This window comes from Semicossyphus pulcher, unplaced genomic scaffold (genome assembly GCF_022749685.1).
Source record: "Semicossyphus pulcher isolate SPU_LCO1_2020_fin unplaced genomic scaffold, fSemPul1.0.p SCAF_12, whole genome shotgun sequence".
Lineage (NCBI taxonomy): Eukaryota > Metazoa > Chordata > Actinopteri > Labriformes > Labridae > Semicossyphus > Semicossyphus pulcher.
In genome coordinates, this window is record NW_027211626.1 from 6,760,775 (window position 1) to 6,783,944 (window position 23,170).

Consider the following 23,170-nt stretch of genomic DNA (forward strand, 5'->3'; position numbering starts at 1 on the left):
TAACTTTTGATTTGCATTTGTGATATTTTTGTCACTTGGTCCTTACATGTCTTTCCCGTGGGGTTCCTCAGGGATCTTTCTTGGGTCCTATATTATTTGCTCTGCGTATCACCGTTACGCTCATGATATTCAGCTCTTTGAGTCTTTTAGTCTTAATGACACTGACAAACTGACTGTTGTACAACTGTCTGTCTGCCTCTAAGGATGATTGACACCTTTCTGCAGCTGAACACTGATATGACTTATTGCAACCGGAGAGCAGAGCCTCCAAGTTTGCAAGTGTTGTGTTCATATTTGATCAGGGTATGTTTTTTGATCAACATGTCTCCCAAAGGCAGAACAGAAAAAGTATTGCGGCAAAAATATACCAGCATTGTAGTTGAAGAGAGGAAGTGACTTATCTTGAAGTTGGCCATGTTGTGACTACTTTAGAAAAGCGTTTACACTTGAATTAACAACATATTACCATAACTGCAAGTTTGTGATGTCATAATACCTGTCTCTGTTTCCATTGAAAATGTGTGCCTTTGTAGTAACTGCCAGTGAGGACATAGAGCAACAATGAGTTGCAAAGTTTGCCACTGTGTCAGTAACAGCAGGGCTGCAGCAGAATATCTCACATGGTAAATTGTGGTGTAGATTTCAGGCTTGTTGCTGTTTGGGTTAAAGAGTTTTCTCTCTTTCTTCTGGCACAATGACAAAAAAAGAGGAGACAGAATGTTTTTCGATGCCAGACAGTACATTTGAGCAGGAGACGATTGAGGTTTGGTTTTGTGCTCTGAACTGAAGCAAAGGGGGAGTCGATGTCTGCGCATAAAACATCTTTGTGCTCTTTTCAAGGAGAGGTGTTACATTTATTCATTTTTTTGTTTAATATTTTATACCAAAAGAAACTTGGCAAAAGCCCTCCACATCTGTCCTATGAGGTCAACAGCAGACCGCAAATCTCCGTCTTCCTCTGTCCGTGGTGCTGAAGTACTGCTTCAGTCACAAAGTGCTCCATGTTCTCCATCTGCTCATTTTAACCTTCAGCTTATCGAGTAATTTCTGCTTTAATGGAAAGTTCCCATGACATTAACTGCTAACACTGTGCTGCTGTGATTAGAATTTCTTTCCCCTCCATATTCAGAATTTGCTGAGCATAATTTTTTGTAGTTAAACGGCTGTAAAGACCACTAATGAGCCACTATACTATAAGAAGAATTAGAGAAAAATGTTATGCATTTACATAAAGGAAATGCAGTTAATGTACTAAACAATATGTTGAAGCTAAAGTGCTTTAACTGTACGTGATATACCTGTGCACACAGAGAACACCTCACCTCCGGCTCTGGTAGCACTGAGGTGGTACTTTCCTCCGGGTCTTTCCCTGACCTCTGATAGGTCAGGAGGAACATTGTCACCTTTTGCAGAGAGAAGGAGAAACATTAATGCTTCCTCCTTTTTTATCAAAAAACACTGTGACCTACAACAGCAAACAAACCCTCCAATAACCATGTCGCAATGTCTCATATGTAGACGGCTTTTGCTCTGTGACCCTCTTCGTGATCTTTATACGCTCCTTTCATCTCTTTTAGCACCTTCCATTCCTTTGTCTTTCTTTTCCTCGTCCTCATTCCTTCACGTCCCCCTGTTCCTATCAGTTCCTCGTGGTCACGTCATTGCCTCCTCTCTCTCTCAGAGCTGTTGCACCACCTCGCATACGTAAAGACTTATAGCCCTGATGTGAAATCCAGAACATTCAATTTACACCTTAATGACTTGCTCTCAATTTTTCAGTTTTCAGAGGAAATTTTTAGTAGTATTTTGATAAATAATTAATTTTCTAATCATCTCTTTGCAGCCAGCCCCTCACTCATTAAAGGCTAACTAAGTCGATGGAAGTGTTTTTTCCATCCTTGGTTGACAAGTCGCCCTGGCAGGTGGATAAATTTACTGCTAACTATAGCTATCAGAGTGGTGAATAGATGGAAGCTAACTATAGCTTTTAAACGCCTCAGGGGTCTCTCAGTTACACTCTCTCTGCTGTATGATACAGTGTGTACACCTCTTTACTTTCAATGTCAAGTTAATTCCTGAGGGTAAGGTGCATGTTTGTTCTTGCAGCATATATAGGAGCACAAAAAGAACCTGTACCTCGTTAATGACCAGTTTTATTGATCTTCTCTCTTGGTATAATGGTGTGTTCACATTACGTCTAATTTGCACATACTCTGCCCCAAGAAAGGAAACTAACTCATGGGTCTGATGGGTCTTTTTAAAAGTAAACTCAGGGTGCTGGTTTAGCTCAGTGGGTAGAGCAGGCGCCCCATATATGTCGGGGGGCGGATGGGCTCGGAGGAAGACTCGGTCGTCTTTCAGTCGGAAGGTTGGTGGTTCGATCCCCAGCTCCCTCAGTCAAACCTCAAATTGCTCCCAGTGGCATATGGGTGTGTGACTGATTGACAGGTGGGCACTTAAGGTAGCAGCCTCTGCCCTCACTGTGTGACATGTATGTGTAAAAGCAACTTTGAGTGCTATATAAGTGCAGTCCGTTTACCGTTCACCATATATAGAGGCGACAGTCCGCCACGCGGTGGCCGCGGATTCAACTCCCGCCGTCTGCCCTTTGCTGTATCTCATCCCCAACTCTCTGCTCCCCATATTTCCAGTCTCTCTTCAGCTGTCTTAAAAATAAAGGCAAAAATGCCGCCCCCTAAAAATAACTTCTAATATGGAGCAAATATATGTATGAAGGAAACCTAACGGGACCATACTTTGTAAAGAGCCAATGCAAGGGGGAAAAGAAGTTTCAAGGGATTTTTGTGACCTTGTTAGGACATCAAAACTAACAGTTGCAGTATAAAGCATAAATTTAAGAGCTGAAAGTTGGTTAAGCTGCTGAATATGTTGTCAATTAATTAAGCAAATGGAAGGAGAGTAGGGGACAGTATCCTCCACAAGTTCCCAGGACCCAATGTAACATCCTTAAATCTTAAAGTGTCTTCAATTTTGTCTCACCGACAGTTTCAACAACACCAAAAAGTCAAATTTGTCGAACAAACAAAGAAGAAAATCTTGACATTTGTAGAACCAGCAATTTCGCGTTTTCTTTCTTTAGTAATCTTTTGTAATAAAAATGTCTCAACAATCAATCGAGTATGAACAAAGCTCTTAGTTATAGACCCCAGATAAATGACCAAATGCAGAGATCCCCTTACATGAAGTTACATGCAGTAACTAAGATTTTAGACGATGCTAACAAAGCCACAACCGAGCGCTGACAGTACCAGGGCACTTCAGTATATTAATATTTGTCTCATGGAGAGACAGGTGGATATGAGCATCAGTAAGACTATAAATCTCCTCATCAATCAAAGAGGTGCAGAAACAACAAGCAGGTAAAGCATCCGGCAGCGCAGCGTGATTGGAAAGCGTTCGGCCTGATCTGAATAACAATCAGCTGTTTTGTTTTGGTTGCTCCTTGTTGTTTCCTCAGCAGGAACATATCGCACATTAATCCGCCCGTATGTTGTCAGAGACGCACATTTCCAGGCATCTCTGGACTCGTTTAAAGGATAATGTAATTAGGTTAACACGGTCCATCCTCCAGCTGCTCCTTTATTTCCTTCCCTCTGTCTTTCTCTCCGTGTCACGCTCTTTGTAACGGACAGCAGCGGGCGGGAACAAAGAAAGCATGCACGTCGTCCACCGGGGAGGCCAGTGGTCAGAGGCACTAAAAGTCTGATGGTCCCCAACTGGGACCGAGCTGTCTGTTCCACTCAGCCACCCGGGCATGAGGACGCTGGACCTCGGACAGGGACGACCTTGAGAGACTGTGGCGCTGACCTCTGGTCGACATGACAGTCAGGGAGCAGGAGGATGTGAGAAGAGGGTGAGGGAGAGGAAGGGAAGGGGAAGCAGGGCGATAAAAGGGATGGTAGGTGGAGGTGAGGCAGGAGGAGAGTGTTGTGGAGATCAAAGTGTGTTCCAGAGAGGTGATACATGAAGAGAGAAGAAGTTAGAAAGAAGGAAACAAAAACCTGGGAAGCTCCTGGAAGCAAAAAGATCTAAAGTTTTATTTTAATATCTGTTTTTTTTCTACAGAATCCTTTCAGACTCACACACCAGCATGTTTATCTTTTCTTCTTACAACTTTTCCCCTCTGCTGTTCTTGTATTTCTGTCTCCTGGCCCCTAATTCGATCTTACATTTAGATGGAAGGCATGTTAAATAAAACAGCACTGCTGCAGAGTGTTTACTAACAATCTCAAAAAATAAGGAAGTTAAAGGGCAGCGCTCCTCAACAAAAGGTTAATTTTGTTATTCTTGTATATGTGCTTGATGCACGGTGGTGCAGTGTTTAGCACTGTCACCTCACCGCTATAGACGGTCCCATGGTTTGAATCCCGGTTCGGCCTTTCTGTGTTGAGTTTGCATGCTTTCCCTGTGTATGTGGGTCTCCGCCTCTCGCCCAGTGACAGCTGGGATAAGCTCCGACCCCCCCACGGTTCAGGATATAGATAATGGATGCATATGTGCTGATGATGCTGATAGTTCCCAATCTTGGAATCCATGAGCTATCACATGTAGCCTCTGAGAGCAACGGCCATCTTTTTTAGGCCTCCCTGGGAGGGCAGCAATATGAAAAAATAAAAATAAAAGTTATTCCAATATGCGGTAATGCAGTGGTTCTCAACTCGTCACGCCCAAGAACCCACCGCCACCTCCTTCATGACAACCACTCAACATCACAGGATGAAATAAAATAAAAAAGTGCAACTACATTAGGGCTCATCAAGTTTCAAGAATGTAAATGTAACTGTAGCTGAGATTACCCAATCACTGGATACATGCAGTGTGAATAAAACTTAGGACATAGGAAACCCATGTCCTTCAAAATAAAAGCGCAGCATAGACTTTCTTTTTTTTTAGCACACGTCCGCGACCCACTGAAAACAGCTCTGCGACCTACTTTTGGGTCCCGACCCACCAGTTGAGAACCATGGCGATAAAGGACATCTGGGCCAAGACTTTGTTCTCTCCAACTTGCAACTTGAGACATGACAGTGAAGTTAAAGTTAAGAGACGATCATCGAGGGCCTGATTGTTATCGGCTCTTATATACAGACAGCTACTTATGGAGATGATTAAAATGCTTAACTGTCAACAGGAGAAAGCTGATGGGTTCAGGGGCTCGCCTTTTTTGCTCTCCACAACGACTGTTTTCCTGCATACAAACCAAAGCATGCTAAAACACGATTGGCCACTTCTACTCCTGCAAACTGCAAAGATTGTGTCCCTTTGCCTACAGATCCTTTATTCCTTTGCAGACTTGTTTACTATATTTAAACTACAATGTGTTTAAACAAAACAAAGCACCATTAACCTTCCTTAGAAAAGTAAAGGTCCACAAAAACTATAAACAACCAACTTTTTGAATAAATAATCATATAGATGATTGAATGCAGCGCTGGCTTCATCTCAACTGTTCATGACTCATAGCAGCACTCAATGCCTCTCCTCTCTTTTACTGTAAATGTGTCACCTGCTTTCTCTTGAAGCCACTTGTCCGTCATCTTTTCGCTCTGCATCAGCTGGATGTCTGTCAGTCAGCTGTGTGCTCCACTAACAGTTGATCGTGGTATGTCTCATGCTGTAGTTTGAGGAGTGCAGACAACATGAGACGGCATTTTTTCTGACACACAAACTCATCCTTAAAGTTAGAGCAGTAAAACAAAAATGATTTGATGTTTGGTATCAAAAGGGAAGCAGCACACGACCTTCGACTCTGTTCACAAAAAGGTGATTCAGAAGGTTTTATTTATTTGTATTTTTTACTTACTAAAGAAATGTTGATCATTCATATTTCTGAGATGTGTCAAAACAGATCAGCAAAAGGTTTTTCTCACTCTGTGCTCGTGTTTCATGTAGGAGCGGATAAAAGTTAATGATGTACTTTGTAGATGTGAAACAACAAGAGGGCACAAAAAGGGCAAAATGGAACCGACTTTGATCTCAGCAACAAGTGTCTCCTAACTGACAAGAAGTATAATTCACTTTTTATGTGTGGTTTTAATTTGGTTTTGAAAATTGCATATTCTCCGTCTTGTCCTCCAGTTATGAGCTGTGTCCAAATTCAGGGGCGGCATCCTTTGAAGGACGTATTTGAAGGCGGATCGCAGCTTGTTAAAGGCTGTCACATTTCGAAGGCTCCTTTAGATGCGGCCGTCAAATGCATCCTCCTTTTCCCGGGCAACGAAGGATCCATCAGGTGCATTCTTTGCAGCCCAGCGTATCCCCAGATTCATTGCGCACCAAGTCAAACCAGATAGCAGACACTTTAGCTAGCGAAACAAAAGGGGCCTTGAAACAAATTATCTTTAAAATAATAGTCTAAGCTATGATAGCCCGCAAGCTACCTGTTGCTAGGCAACAGGAGGAGTGCTTTGTGACCCAAGGGTAAAGATCTTTTCAGACGGGGTGTGTACCCGCTTGGATCTCGGGGTCTCAGTGCGCTCCACATGTGAATAGACACACCAGCGCTCTGCGCGTGGTAACCATGGAAACAGCTTCTGTGCACTACTATATCCCTGCCGGTACCACTGTGTTTTCTCTTTAGGCTATAACAACTAGCTAAATTAGCATAGTTGTAACTTAACCATTACCGACTAACATAACGTATAGCCTGGCTTAAGTTAAAACTAACGTTACCTGATGCATCCAGTCTTTCACCGATACTCTGGCCCTCCTGTTTATGTCCCGGCAACTGTTTGCAAAGTGGATATATATCTCCAGGAACTCACATACGGCAAGGATCAGTCTCTCAGCTATTGTGATTTTTGTGGTTACCGCTGCGCGTCATGCAGAAAGAAGTTCAAGAATTTTCTGGCAGCGGGCGGGCGTGTGCGTGAGACGAGCACAATTGCAACAATTTCACAGGATTGCGCCCGCTTGTCGCACCGCCTGTCAGATTCCGCCTGCGCCTCCCTACCTGCCCGCTCGCCTCTCATTGAAAATGAATGACTAGGAACGTCAATCGCCCTCCGTCATTTCAGTTCGGCCTTAGCGTCTACACAGGTTATGAATCCTTGGTAGGCAGCGGCCTTTGAAGGAGCCCCTGAACTCAGACGCAGCTGTGGTATTCACATAGAAAGTCTTCATAACCTTGGTGAAAGTCAAACACATTCAAATCATATTCACATGTAAAACACAATACTCCCCACATGGATCATCCGTCATGCAAGAGGCTTCCTGTTTCATTTCTTATTAATGCTCCGATGCCCTTGAAAGAGTTCAGACATGGATATCAGACATGTTTGACTTTACGTGTCATGTCCTACATGTGTAAATGTCCCGTACATCTCGGCTACGACAACTGACAACTAATATTTCACCAGCTCCAGCATGTTGTCATCATCCTGCTCATCATCACAGCTGTTTTTTTTCCAGCAGGTATTCGTCTCGATGTCTCTTCACAGCCTCCTCTCAGCCGTAGTCGTGTGTTCAGTCTGTTCCGCCGCCTTCACGCTGTTTTGTCAGCTTGTCTGTCTCCGAGTCTGCATGATGTCAGTCTGACTCCACTTCCTCACATCCAGGCCCTTAGCGTGTGCGTGAGTGCGTGTGTGTACGCTCGCACACACATGGCTATGTGTGATCTCATCAGTTCCCACCTCCAGCTTCTCCAAATCTGATTCCTCTCAGTGCTATTTATAGCCGCGGAGGCCCAGCGCACACTGAGTGACACGTCATGACCCGTGTTCCTGCCTGCCTGTGAGAAAAAGCAGCACATGACACCTAAAAGCAATTTTATCAGGTGTGTGTGCGTGTTTGAGTGTGTTTGTGTGTCTGTGTGTGTTTTCAATTCAGTTTTCTAGGAATCTAGCGCTGGCTTACTCATCGTGTCTTTAGGAGGTTTCAGTTGTGGTTCCCTCATTCTGTGTTCATACATAGACAGTGCAGTTCTTGTCCTTGCAGATCATGTATATTTTGCAGCCATACAACACTTCACATAGAAAAAGGGATTTTCTCTAACTTACCTCTATTTAATTTCTGCACTCAGTTTAAGTGTCGAGAGATGAACTATTCTCTCAACCTTTTATTCAAAGCACTTGTAAAACGGTGAAAACATGAAACAAACATGCAAACATTGGTCTTGCACCAACATAAAAACATTACAAGACATAAACAACCTTACAGGACAGCACATATTAAACACGAAACAAAATACATAATTAAATCATTATCGCGTGGTTATCTGTGAGGGAAGTGCCAAGTTCAAACTGTATTATCAGAGCTTGTTGAGCAGCTGAATGCGGCGTGATGCCTCTTTTACCCTTGGCATCCTTACCTGCACCCTGATGTTAAAAGTGTGTATTCAGACCATAGTCGGTGCAGCGGGGTCCGCTATGATCTTGTGAGATAAATTCAAAGTGTGCTGATCTGTCGTGCAAGAAATACTGCACATTCGTCCCCAGTTATCTTCCTACCTTAAAGATCTCAGTTTCGTTCTCTTTGGCGGCACCTATGGTGATAAACGGTAATTGCAGGAGCACACGTCCCAGATATCCAGACAGTGCTGCATGTGTGGCGTCCACGGTTGGCTCCGGTTGTAACTCTTGATTTTCCTGGCTGACGGTCTCTTTCCTTTTTAGACTGTTTGCTTCATCTGAGCGTCGAATTTGTTTCTTTTCTTTGGATTTTCACTTATTTTTGAAGTTGTATCTGTAGTCATCGATCTTTTCTTTGTTTGTTCAGCCATAGTAGATTACTGTTTACTCGCAACACTTGCAGAGACCGAGAAGCAGTTGCTTGGCTCCGCCTATCCAGCTAGAAATGTTTTGTTCTAAAAACGTTCTGAGAATGTTTTATTTGGTTCCCTGAATGTTCCTTTTAACAGAACGTCCTCTGAAAACATGTTCAGAAAGTTGCAGTGAGAATGTTCAAATCGCATTTCCGGAAAGTTTCGTGCTCTGATAGTTCAGGCCTTAATAAGATCCTGAAAAGATCCTCAGAATGTTGCAGTGAGCATGTTCTACTGTTGTTTTTAATGTAACTTTGAGCATCTTTTATAAAAGGTGTTCTGACATCCCAGGCGTCAATAACATCCTGAAAATATCTTCAGAATGTTGCAGTTAAAATGTTTTGTCTTAGTTTAAGTTTTAACGTTACGAGAACTTTATTTGAAATGATAAACATCCTCAAAAAACGTTCTTTGAATATTAGATTAAAATGTTTTCTTTCAAACGTAATTAGAACTTGAAGGGTACGTTACTCAATGTTATGGGAACGTTCCCTGCTAGCTGGGTGCCCTCTCTGGCAGACCAACCACTGCTGGGTGATGGAAAACACATCACTAACTGGGCCAGTCAGCCAGTCAGTAATACTACAGAAGCAAAGGTCTTCATCAGTGGGCCATAGGCTCAGTCACCATTGTGTTACCTCATTTGAGTATAGATAGTGACTTAACAGACATTTATTTACATGAAAATCTTCAAGATTATTACTTTAAGTATAAAAGAAAAAGAAAGAAAAATTGTTTGTTTGAGGTACTCTCTGGCTTGGGACACATGCAGTCATAAAAGGCACTCTGTTTTAAACAGGTAAAATGTCTTCACTGTCACATGTGGTCATGCAGACCTTAAAACAAACTCCTCCGTGTTTCAGCGTCGAGCCTTCATCAGGGAGTCTGAAAACGTCTCCATTGGGACGCTCTCATCTATTTACATATAAATAGTGAACTGTAAATCACATAAAAGTAGTCTGGCACTCAGCCAAACATGGTTCCACCCATCATAAAAACACACTCCGATGTTCTTATTTCTTAGGGCGGTGTTAAGTCCAGGACGAAGCGATGTGACCTTGGAATATTGTCAGAGGAGGGAACTTGTTTTAGTGGAACATTTGCACATGGAGTCAAGCAATGGTATTAGCTGCAGGCCTGCCTTATTCTACATCCAAATCCTTTTTTCAGCTTAGATTGCAAACTCATATATTGTTGTTTCACATAGCTACATGTGTTTTTAAACACGGTGACATGCAGATCTACAGACGGGGAGAAGAATGGGTCTCAAATAGGCAGCTGATGTCGGGTTTATACACCACAGCCTGTAAGTGAGACAAAATAGATAGCTTCTTAGCCTGTCTGAAATAACTCCTCATTAACCATAAACACGTTACTTACTCGACTTTTATTGTCACAGGGAACTGGATTTTATTTGGGCATCCTGAACAAAAAAGGAGTGCGTCTATATCAATGAGTGTATATAAAGAGACCAGCTCTCATTGCACTAAAGTGAAGCCTATGACGGGCGCTGAAATCTTGTGCTGACGTTTTTTGCAGCCACAGCGAGAGATCGGCTGGTGCAGCCGCGGTAACGATGTCCCGCCCCTTTCCACTAACCAAAACACACACATTTGACTTACTGAAAACAACGTCAAAGATCCCACACGTCGGCGTGTTTAACAGAAGAGCAGCTTCTTTGTGTTTGTCTGAAGCAGACGTTCACAGATAGGGAAACTTCAATGACGTCTCCTCTCGCTGATCCTCCTGTACTCTGCTAATCCGAAACAGACAGCTGGAGGAGCCGGATTTGTCAACAGAGCTGTCAATCATCCTTTTGACAGCATCAAGTAACTAATTAAAAATAAACTTGTCAGAAACTGTTTGTCTGACAAACATATATTTGGCGTGTATTTTGGTTTTATAGTTTGACTCATGTCCCATCTGTTAACATGGAGGAGGCGGGTTTTATGAGCTATACTGCAGCCAGCCAGCAGGGGGCGATAGAGAGGGTTTGGCTTCACTTTTAGTGAGCTGTCATGTCGTCCATCTTTTTATACAGTCTGTGGTCTAAATACACTCATTTCTGCTAAAAAAAAAATCCCATAATGCAATGCAGTCTATTTTCTGAATACTAGAAAAGTTTTGTAACAGGTGATGGATGCCTATCAGCATACTGAGTCTCTCGGGGAGTGAACAGGAACTTGAGAGATGTTTTTCTAGTTTTATTCGCACACGTTCTGAGATTTCTGTCTCTGGATGCAAATACAGTTTTGTTTGTTTTGCTCACAGCACTGAAGATGCTTAAAAAATTCAACATCTCCAAGAATTGTTTTGCTTGTTAGTCTGGATAATCCACAGAGCTGGCCGGCAACGGATTTCATAGACGCTACAGTGTTTCCTCAGCTCCAGTAAATGATTTTCACAAGTAGGATTTCTCAGAGACGTTTATAGAAAATTATGTCATTTTTCAATTATTTGAGCATCACACAGAAATCCCAGCTATTGGGATGGTTTTAGAAACATGTACATACAGCTATAGGAAAATCAGCTTCGTGTAATTTGGATAAACAAACGTTTTAATCCTGGAGACATGAGTGTAAACTTCCACGATGTTATTGTCCGGAGACAGGCGGACGGTAACGGACAGAGAGGGCAGCTGATGAGTCACATGAGTGGACAAACAATGGCTGAGCTCAATAGTGAACAGTGGCATGAAAGCTAAAAACAATAGCTGATTATTATCGATCATATTCCCATAGGTACGGATTGATTTATCCGGCCCAGAAGCAGAAACCTCTTCTGACGACTTGTTCAGCATGTTTACTTCAAAGACGGCGGAGAAGCAGGAAAAGGAGTATAAACAATTATCCCCTGGGAGACACATGCATGTATTCCTGTGTGTGCGTGCGTGTGCAGGTGTGTGTTTGCTGTGCAGAATGCTAATGGGAGCCATAGTCTGCATGGCCATGATAATGAGGTTTGTCATGTCCACAAGGTCTGCTCATATCAGGGACAGCAGCATGGGAACTTAGCTGTGTGTGTGATGAAGCAGGAACGCTGTGTGTGTGTTATAGGCCTACTGTATATGTGCTGGATCAATACGTTCATCTGCACAATGTATAATAGATGAAATGGGGAACGTCTGTCTGTGTCCTTTCTTTTACCGATACACGGAGCAGAGTGAAAATAGATGGGGTAGATAGGTAAGGGTGTGTGTGTGTGTGTGGTTGTGTGCGTGTGTGCGACCTGGGGAATTGATGCTATGTGTTGTGTCCATGACGACAGCCTCTCTCTCTCTCTCGCTCGCTCTCTTTGGTGACAGTTGACAGGTTTAACACAATGGAGCGTTCGACTCTGCCTGGCCGTCAGAGACGATCACAGCCTTCACTCCTTTCCTGTCTTCTCACCTCTTCCTCTTCTCCTTTTCTTTCCTTTCGTTTCCTCTCGTTTTCTTTCCTTTTTCTCTCTCCCCTTTCCTCTCCTCCTTTCGTTTCCTTTCCTCTCGTTTTCTTTCCATTTCTTTCCTTTCCTCTCCTATTCTTTATAATCCTGTCCTCCTTTCCTTTTCTCTTCTCTCCTTCTCCTTTCTTTTCTTTTCCTTTCCTTTCCTTTTCATTTTCTCCCTTTTCCTCTCCTCTCCTATTCTTTATTATCCTCTCCTCCTTTCCTTTCCTCTTCCTTCCTTTCCTCTGCTTTCCTCTCCTTTCCCTTCCTTTCATTTTCTCACCTATGCTTTATTATTCTCTCCTCCTTCCCTTTCCTTTCCTTTTTCCTCCTCTCCTCTCCTTTCTTTTCCTTTTCTTTCCTTTCCTCTCTTTTCCTCCTCATTTCCTTTCTTCTTCTCTCCTCTCCTCCTTTCAACACCTTTCTTTTTCATTTTCTCCCTTCTCCTCTCCTCTCCCATTTAGCCTCCTTGTAATTAAAAACTTATTACGTATACCACCTCCAGTCTGTCTGTACCTCAGTTATCTACTTTTAACTCATTCCCTTATAATTCAGAATCTAGGTGACCTTTATTGTTCATGAACACTTACTAAGTATTTGGCTCTGATTTAACGAAACAAATTATAAAACATGACCAAAAACAACATTTATAACAGTCAGACAACAATGCAGATGTGACGAGTGCAAAAGATGCTCAATAAACACGATACTATAGGTAAAAAAACAGGTTGCTTTGATATGTACAAGATAAAAAACAGGGTGTATGCTGACAATGAGAATAATAATATAATTTACAGTTAAGGCGAACGTTTGAGTCACAGGGTGATCGCACAGATGTAAAGTCCTGCTGCACATATTGACTCATTAACAAAGTGTCCCTGTGTCTTGTTTATGAGCTTTAACACGTGTTTATGCTTCTTCATCGCCAGTGTGCTCTCCACCCTCTGTGACTTTGCAGGCTTCGGCGTGTGCGTGCAGCCACATTTGTCCTTTGGTATAGGTTGGATCGTTTTGATTAGCCGCTGAATCAGAGAAGCAGCAGGTACACGTGCTTGTTGTCATTGTTGTCCTTTAGTCCATTGAGTCACTCATTTAGATACCAACAGATGTACGATGAGCCTAGCAACAGTATATGTCCTTAAAGACACGGTATGAGTCAGTGGTTTGTTTCTTCAGCAGAGGACGTGGCATTTGGGCCTTAATTTGAGACGTTTTTTTCTGCACTGTTCGAAAAGGTCAGGCAATGTCAGCGCACTACTCAAGGTCTCCTCACAGGTCTCTCACCTGTGATGCAAATTAAAAACTGTGACTCTTCAGTTATTACCTCATCTCTCCGCCTACGCGGAGTGCTCGGCCGCACGCCAGGCTAAATATACTGTTCTCTTCGAGGTTCGGCTCGGGGCTTATACTGCTGATGAGATGTTACAGACTTGGCAACAACTCCAAACTGCTGCATGCTTTTATCAGTTTAGAGGATATGTTAAGAACATTTGAAAGTCACATGGGGGAAAAAAAAGTTGGCACCATCTACCAGTACATTTTAAGTCTGTGTGTGTGAGAGAAAGCTAAAGGCAGAGTGTGTGTGTTTGAAATACTTAGAAATAACTTTAATCTACACTGACCTCTAGTGGAGGTTGATTGAAGTTGCACTTTCTTTCAGGAGAAACTTTCTTGATGCATTTCTGTGTTGTGATTCCGACTTTTCACCCTCTCCTCTCATATTTCTTCTCCATTCAGATCCTCCTGTGTCATTTTCTAATTCTCTTTCCTCTCTCACAGTCCGGTGGTCCATCTTTCTTCCCCCTCGCAACCTTCTTCCCCATTCTCTTTCTTCTCTCTCGGAAGGTTTCACCTGCTCGCTGGCACTGTAAAATTCAAAGTTCACTCGCTCTGCATTTGATCCTGCTATAAATAAAACATTGTTTGTGTCCGACCCTGCACACAACTGTGCTTCTGTACTTCCGTGTGCTTGCAGAGTCAGGGTCTTATCCCTGTATCTGTTAACAGCTGCTTCATCATTCACTGCAAATGCACGCGCTGGCTCACCCACGTCGCTACTCCATGTGTTGTGTCTGGTAGTTAATAAGACAAACTGTCAGTGCACAAACTGTACATAAATAAAGAACATAAAGAGATGCATTCACACCGTCTGAATAGTTAATTGATAGTAGGCGGTGTTTTTTTTAACCCTGTACAATAGCAGCATGATCATGATGGAAAAACAACACATGGCTTATCAGAGCAGGTGGTGTATGACGACATGTGTTTGTACGGCTGTGCAGCAGCGGTGGAAGACGTGCTGAGATCGTCGCCAGAAGTAAAAGCAGCAAAACAACAGTGTAGAAAAACTTCTTTAACAGGAAGACGTCCAAATTTCAAAATGAAAGTGCAAATGTTTGTTGCATCTGTTTAAAGCGGAGTAAATGTCATCTTTTCATTTGATTATTATCTTCTTTATTATTAATCTGCATCTGCAAAGTAGCTACACATTTACTGGAGTTAAAAGGACAATATATCCCTCTTAACCATCTCGGAGTTAAAGTTAAAAGGAGCACAAACAGAGATATTCAAATATACTACCTGAAAGTTCAAACTGTAATGTGTGATTACGCCCACAGAAGGAGGGGAAACCCGCCCCCGCCTCTGATTATATCTGAATGTAGTGAAAAGTGATCACTCACCTGCGCCTGGGTCATGTCGGTGTTTAATTCTGTGGTCATCCTGAGCGGCTCCGAGGAGGGCATCGGAGGTTTTTATGCGCTCGTCCTCATGTCAGTGTTCCCGCTGTCTTACTGGCTGTGTAGGAGGAAAGGTGAGTGGCACTTATGTCGATGTATGTTTATGCAGAAGAGGAGACAACCAGAGAAAAGGCGAACAAGAGGAGGCACTGTGGGTCCGCTTGTGAAAAAGTTTGAATGTGTGTGAGCTCGAGCTGCGACCAATTACTCGAGCAACTCAAGCAAAGAAATTAATTGCAAAATATTTTCATAACCAATTACTTGTTTGTGATTTTTCAAGCAGAAATGTCTGCTGCGTTTCTTTGTAATTTCTAACAGTAAATAAAGATTCTCTGGGTTTGCACTCGGAGTGGGAATCGCAGGGCAACTCCCGATACATTATGTGGCCCACGATAATAATAATATCACGATACAGCGATTCTGCAATAATTTATATATTGCAAGGCGACCATGTAATGATACATCACAATATATGATTAACTATTTCAGCCAGTTAATTTGCACTCACGTTTCCCTCAGTCATGTCATAAATGCCACAGTGAGGTGTCGCAGTGAGTTAAAGTCATAAGTCTGTTTAGAGCGCCGCATATTTGTAAATTAATATATCGATATTTTGGGCCAGCCTATCGAGTCAGGAAGACGGTATATTGCCGTAATGGTATTTTGTCCCAACCCTAGTTTGCACGGTTGGTTGGAATAAAGAAGCAATTTGAAGACGTTACTTCGGACTCAATCTCGGATCCCATCGTCTACAGTCTGACGACAATATAGCCTCTGGTGACAACGGTGAACACGCCGGGGCGTGTAGCTAGCGGTTAGCGATAAATGACTTCCCGTCAAGAGTTTGTGTTCTGTGTGCTGCATTGTTTACAGAAAAGAAACCGTTTCTCTTGTGATTGACTTTAATTATTAACAGGTCCTACCTTTCAACATCATGATTTAGATTTGTAAAAACTCAAAATGAAGCTCTGGGTCTGTCCTCAAGAGGAGAAGTAAACTACTTTTAAAATGCTCGTTTGCTGAACGGAGGTCGGATCGATCATATCTGATGCATTCGAGGAAGTCGGGAAATCTGAACGCTGAACGGCTTTCGTGACACAGCGTAGGGGAATTTATCTCAAGTTGAATTTTTTATCTAGTACAGATTGTTAGCTGAACTTACATGTAGATCTCTGTTTATAGAGATCAATAAGAAGCTAAATCGTTGTCAGATAGCTGCTGATGGGAGCCGGATGTCATTACGGCGCATTACGTTCCGTCACACGGATTGTTTTGCAGCCTGCTGATACGTGATTGGTCAATATTACTCGGACTACAGTACAAACGGAAACCACATTTATCAACTACACAATAAATTATTTATCATGAAAATAGCACTATAGTATTTATAGTAGAAAATACATAATATAATCAATATTGGTATTCCTAGTTTGAGCATGTGAAGCAAAATGTCAGTCTGTAAGTAAAGAGTAAGGAGACAGACACAGACAAAAAATAACTATATGCTAATCTCAATTAGTGGAATGTCGAATGTGAATTAATGCAGAATAAATGTGGCCCAATTAAAATCATTATGTCTTCTATCATGTCTGATCTTCGCCCTCTGTGCCCACTAGATGTCCCAGTGTAGCTTAACCAGGATGTGCAGTAAAGTCAGCACCTCCTCCTTTAGTCTTCAACTCTTCCAGTCTCTTCATCACTCTGTATTATTGATTATCTGTGTTGCTCAGCTCACTTAAAGACGACATGTTTGGCATTACATCTCCCTTCCTATCGATCTCACACAGATTCTGTATACTCTCTGTATTTGTGCCTGTGACTTGTGTGTGTGTGTACAGTACGTCTGCGTCCCTCTCTCTTAAGCTCGGTCGGTCAAGCCTTACTGGAGCAGAAATCAATAGTCATGTTCTCTAATTAGCACCTTCTGTGTATTAGAGAAAGTAACATGCAGGGATCGATGCAGCAACACGCAGACGGCAGCTTTGCTGCTTCGACCTCGCTGTGGAAAATGTTTATTTATGAACTCTGCAGGCCTGAAAATCCGTCATAAATCCTTATCGGCTGCTTCAAGTCACAATCCGTCTACCTGAGCTGATCTGACGAAGCTCAAATGTCACATCACTGATGCATTACATCCCCCAGAGGCTTTAAGTTTGACACATACACACAGAGAACATAAATAGTGAGATATGAGTCGCTTCAGTTGATCATAAACTCATGAATGAATCAGCAGTAATGTGAACAACACTCTCCACAGTCGAGCACCTATCAATTCACCAGCTTCCCTTCAGCGCTCGCGTCTCGCAGCGTCTCTTACAGTATATTTAGCAGCAGGAGATATTTGGAAAAATCAATAGCAGCCTGAGGGGGAGGAGGGAGGAAGTGAGGTAATTTGTGTTTTGTATTGAGAGCTGAGTGATTCTGAGTGTCTGATAACACTGAAGAGGGGGTACGAGTTAGTTTGTGGAAAGATGTTTTGCTGGTGATGGACTTCATTAGTGTGAGACGTGTCAGCAGGGGAGCCATCAGAGTCAGGAGAGCAGCCTCTGGCTCTGTGTATTTAAGGGACTGTATGAAAACTATTGGTTCAAGAAAGGGGATTTATTTTCTTTAAATGGCAACTCTCCCCCTAATAATTCAAAATAGACTGATATTCTTGCACGATGCTGAACTTGCATTATACTTTGACTTCACTGTAGTTCTGCTTTCTGTTATGATGCTAAGCTAGTTTTGTTAAGTGAAAACAAGATTTGTTTCTTGCTAGAGAAAGCTGATTAATCGGGTGACTGCCAAAGATTTGTATAATCAATGAATCCTTGTAGTGATTTTTCAACTATCGCAGATGATTTGCTGCCTTTTGTCATTTAGTAACTTGGAAGGCTTTTTAACTGTTTCCTTGACAAAAGAAGATATTTGAAGATGTCACTTTGGGGTGCTGGAAACTGTGATTGTAATTTTTTCAAAAATGTTAAATTGTTCATCTATTAATCATAAAAAGATCATCTGCACATTATAAATGTCGGGATGCTGGTTTGGCTCAGTGGACAGAGAGTGGTTGGGCTGCCAGAGAGAGTAGGCGGAGCTAAGCTGCTGCTTTTCTGGTCTCTGCAAGTGTTGTGAGTAAACAGTAATCTACTGTGGCTGAACAAACAAAGAAAAGATGGATGACTACAGATACAACTTCAACAATAAGTGAAAATCCAAAGAAGAAGAAACAAACTCGACGCTCAGATGAAGGCAAACAGTCTAAAAAGAAAAGCGACCGTCAGCGAGGAAAATCAATAGTTACAACCCTAACAAAGGGAGCCAACTGGTGGCGTCTGGTTATCTGGGACGAATGCGCCTGCAATTGCCTTTTATCGCCATAAGGTGCCGCCAAAGAGAACAAAATTGAGAACTTGGAGATTACATCTTTAAGAGGAAGAGAAGGTATACGACCCTAAAAAGAAAAACTACAATATCCTCCCCCTTTTCTCCCTCCATCTAGAAATAATTTTCATACACTCCCTAAGAGCTACAGAAATCAGTGAGACTGTATTTTCTGAGCATACAGGAGTGTTAAATTGTTAATGAACTGTTTTCTTTTCTTTCTTTAGTTATTCTTAAAATAATTACACACAAAACAAAAGAAGAAACAAGTTAGAGTTCTGCTGCACATATACAGCCGGTGCCTTAGTCACATATACAGCTGGTGCCTTCGTTTAAAGGACCATCCAAATACATGAGAGAAAACAAAAAAGTGTTTGTATTTGTCAGAGCTGCACTTTTCTAAACACAAGATTAAAAGGTACTGTTGCCATGAATTCTAGAGCGGGACACAACTCCTTATTGATTTTACCTTCAAAGAGAATTTTTCAGAAGCCTGTTTTCTCTTTCTGCTGCTGAGAAAAAAAACACCTGTTAAGTTTTTTCGATTTAATTGGACGTCCAGATTCAGAGAATCACTCTTTCTTATGAGTCGAGTAAGTCTTGCCAACACCGACAAGGAGAGAAGTGCAAATATGTGCTCCTGGTTTGTGTAAATTTGAGGAAGAACAGAGGAGAAGGAAGAGGGGAGGTGAGCAGCGAGGGAGCGGAGGACGCATCTGCAGGTCCAATTTTGTTTGGTGACAGCCAGAACGAGGTGAAAAATCCTCCAGGAGGTGAGATATGCTGGAGGGTAATAAGGAATGGATGCCTCTGACCTTAGTCGCTCAGGCTCTTCAGTTTGTCCTTCTTTTGTTCCTTCATGTTCTCTTTCTGTCCGTCTCCTCTCCCCCGCCACCGTGTCCCAAGCAACAACCTGTGCCCCCTTTCTTCTTCTTCCCTCCGTCCTCGTCTTTTTCTCCCCGCGGATGACAACCCTTCAATATATCAGTGTGCAGAGAAATCATTTTTAACCAGCAAGTCGGGCTCAGATTTCACTTTCTCTGCCTCTTTCTGGAGCATGTGGTTCAATATTTCTCTGTTTACATCATCATGTCTGCAATCGGAGCTCAGCTGGTTTACATTACTGACACACAGAGAGGAGAAGTGCTGCTGTGGCGTATATGTTTGTTCGCCAGTGACGTCACACGAGATTAGTTTTCCTGTCACCTTGTCTGACTTGTGTTTGTGTGTGTGTGCGTGTGCGCAGACATTAGGGTGACCCGCTTGGTCCGCACGGTGACATTCGTCTCCATAATGAGGCGTGAGGCTGCTGCACCGCCGGGCTGAAAATGCAGAAACAGGAAACAAAGAGAAACAACAGCAGAAGTGGATGCAGACGGCGCGCGAGCCTCTGTCAACCTTTCCTCTCTGCAAAGAAAGAGGCAGGAAGGGATCGACGGGGGGGAGGGAGAACAAGAGGGAGCGTCACACCTTTTTTCCATTTCTGTTATTTTTGTAGCATTAGGCAAAGTGATACCCTCTGAGGGAGCCGTGCCGGGAGGGGCAGAACATCTGATGGTGGCAGGAGCAGGCTGCACAATGTTTGATGCTTTTAGGATCCCAACCTCGGCTGATGACTGACAGGCGGAGTTACCATGTTTGAAACAGGGAGTGACCAAATCACTCAGGTTATGTGTAAGTGATTTTGTCTCTGCTGGTGTCGGGAACACATGAAACAAAGCAGGTATGAGCTGGAAGTCTCAGGTTCACTGACTCAAAACAGCAGGCAAGCTATTGGTGAGAACTACAAGGAGGACATATTAAAGCAAGAATAAGTAATAAAGAGGTCTTCTTCTTCTGTACTATCTTTGAATTTTAGGGGCCGTATACAAATGACTGGAAAAAGTTGAAGCTTTTTATTCATTGAATCCCTGATTTCAGCTCTGGCTTCCAATGTATGATTTATCCAATGTATTATTTATTATTTTAAAATATTGACCTCCTGGACACTGGTTTAGCTCAGTGGCTAAACCGTGCGTCCTCAGAGGCCTCAGTCCTCCATGTGGCGGCCTCTGGTTCAACTACCACCCTCATCCCTTTGCCACGTGTCATCCGCACTCTCTCTTTCCCCATTTCTGACACTATCGTCTGTCCTCCCTCCCATCCATCCATCCATCCATCCATTATCTATACCGCTCATCCTGTTCAGGGTCGCGGGGGGCTGGAGCCTATCCCAGCTGTCATTGGGCGAAGGGCACGGTACACCCTGGACTGGTCGCCAGTCAATCGCAGGGCTGACACACAGAGACAGACAACCTTTCGCATTCACACCCATACCTATGGGCAATTTAGAGTCACAAACTAACCTTACAAGCATGTCTTTGGACTGTGGGAGGAAGCCGGAGACCCCGGAGGGAACCCACGCATGCACGAGGAGAACATGCAAACTCCGCACAGAAAGGCCCACTGGAGTTTGAACAGGTGAACTTCTAGCTGTGAGGCAACAGCACTAACCACTGCACCACCGTGCAGCACTCCTCCCTCCCAATAAAAGCATAAAAAGGCCCAAAAATATATCTATTTAGCGCCATAACAAAGGAGGAGTTTTGTGTGCAGCAGTGGCCCTAACCTATGACTGACTCAAATCAAAGGATAATCTAATTACTGTGTTTCTTTTTGTTGTAGAAAGCAATACATTGGATTCATCCCCATTCTGATTTGTCCACTTGTCTCAGGCGAGCGCTGCAGGCGAGTGGGTGGAGGTGTGGGTGGAGATTTAGAGGCGCAGAGTGACATCTAAACCACTGAAACACTTAAAGAGACTTTTTCATTGGAGAAAAACCTCTAAAGATTCCATCTGTGGGAGAATAGATGAGTTTTAGGAGTTTAGTCAGTGCCCGGGGAGGAACTTTATGAAAGCATTAACACTGAACTTTTCTACAGTTCTTATTCACTGAACTTGAGGCAAGAATGAAGAAGTTTTTTGCTTATTCCCCTTTTACCTTGTGTGTGATAAATATGTTTTAATGTGGCAGGTGGCTGAATGAACCAAGAGTCAGAATCAAGTTTATTGCAAAGTAGGTTTACACATACAATGAATTTGACTTGATGTTTTGGAGCAAGAACAATTAACATAGAAGTAGAATGAAAATAAGTTTTAAAAAATTAGATAAAAAAAGCAAAATAATACAAAATATGTCCACCAGGTGTGATTAAAGAGCTGAATGAAGTCGGTTAGAATATCCCTTTTTGTTTGTCTCCATAATGCATGATGATGGTTAGCTCTTAGTGATCAACAATAGTGCACTCATTTTAACATTGCATTGTTGGATACTTTGTGTCCACTAGGTTGCATAAAAATACTCCTTTAACATTTGAATAAGACAGAGGCCAACATGATAAACGCCGACCAAAAGTTTTCTTATAACAAAGTAAAAAGTTTCAACTGCGTCAAAAACACGAGAGGGATTTGTTCAGACTGAATAACTGTCGTAAAAGTCAGGAAACATGATGGTGACCGAATTTGTAAGACAGTTCTTTCAAATAAACTTTTATTTGAAACTTTTGCATTTCGCTCCCGTTTTTATCCTCGTCTCTTGTGCCAAAAATCTCGTCCCGTCGAGCTCTGACGGCAACAAATTTAAAAAGTTAATGAGACGTTGCACTGACCTGCAGGCTGCAGAACAGACTCCATGCAATGAATACACACGTTTAAGATGAGATTCACATGAACATAAATACACGAGTTAAATCTGGCCTTTAACACCGTCCTCTAGCTACCGAGAAACCACATGAGGCAAATCAATGAAGGTTATGTCACGAGAGAGGGAGGGGATACCCCAACTCTCACCCCGGCCTCGCCCTCTAAACAGTCTCACCGTGTGTGTGTGTTTGTGTGTGTGTGTGTTTCTGGCCCGTGCACTCTCTCTCTCTCGCTCTCTCTCTCCGTAAGGCTTTCTCCCTCCGTCTCATTTTCTATGCCATCTCCCACTCATCCTCCCCCTGTCTTTATCTCCCTCCCTCTCTCCCTCTTTCCCCCTCACAACACTCGCTTCCTGACAACCACTGCCAAAGGACCGGCCGGCGCAGCACATCCTGAGTTTCCATCACTCGAGGAGGGCCCAGAAGAAGAGGGAACGATAAAGGAGACCAGCCTTAAACATTTAGCACAAGTGTTTTAATAATCTGGAGTTCTGTTTGGCAGCCTAGAAGTATGGCCTCCAGGGGGTGATAGGGGATTTTATGTTTGAAAGTTAGCACTAGATTGGATCAAAGTGGATCAAAGTGAGGACATAGACGAAGGACGGGGCTCGGGTCAAGTGCAGTTGGACAGGTCTTGCGTCCCTGGCCAGACTCGGCCCGGCCTGACCCGACCTGGCTCGGCGGCGCGGCGCCGTGCGATGACAGACGTTGGTCTCCCAAGATGTTGAGTCTGGATGGCTTGGAGATGATTGCCGTGCTGGTGGTTATGGCTCTCTTTATCAAAGTTCTGGAGCAGTTTGGGATGTTCGAGCCGGTCGGAGGGGAAGGTAATGGATTTTCTCTGAGATTTGTTGCTTTAATAACGGGCTATTATACATTGAAGATTTTAAAGGTGGTTTGGGAGAACAGAACGAGTGCGTGCATGAGCTGAGAGTTTCATCTGCAGAGCCCGTTCCCTCTGGTCCTGAGTGGGCTGCAGCCCTGTCTCAGGGTTTGGGTTACTGGTGCAACTGTTGGCCATGCAACACTCTGTCCCTCCCTCCCTCTCTCTCTCGCTCTCACTCTCTCACACACACGCAGAGTAACTTTACCCGTGTGTGAGGCCTCCCCCTGCCCCTGGGGTGTGTACTTTTACCCTTTAATCGATAACACTATGGACAGAGTGGGTCTGAGT

At 43.1% G+C, this 23,170-nt stretch overlaps 1 protein-coding gene across 1 annotated transcript in view; it reads left to right on the forward strand.

The window, feature by feature from the left end:
* The window catches only part of LOC138588370 (A-type potassium channel modulatory protein KCNIP2), a 130,526-nt gene that overhangs the window by 72,728 nt on the left and 34,628 nt on the right, over positions 1–23,170 (forward strand). The gene's annotated exons all lie outside the window — the stretch shown is intronic.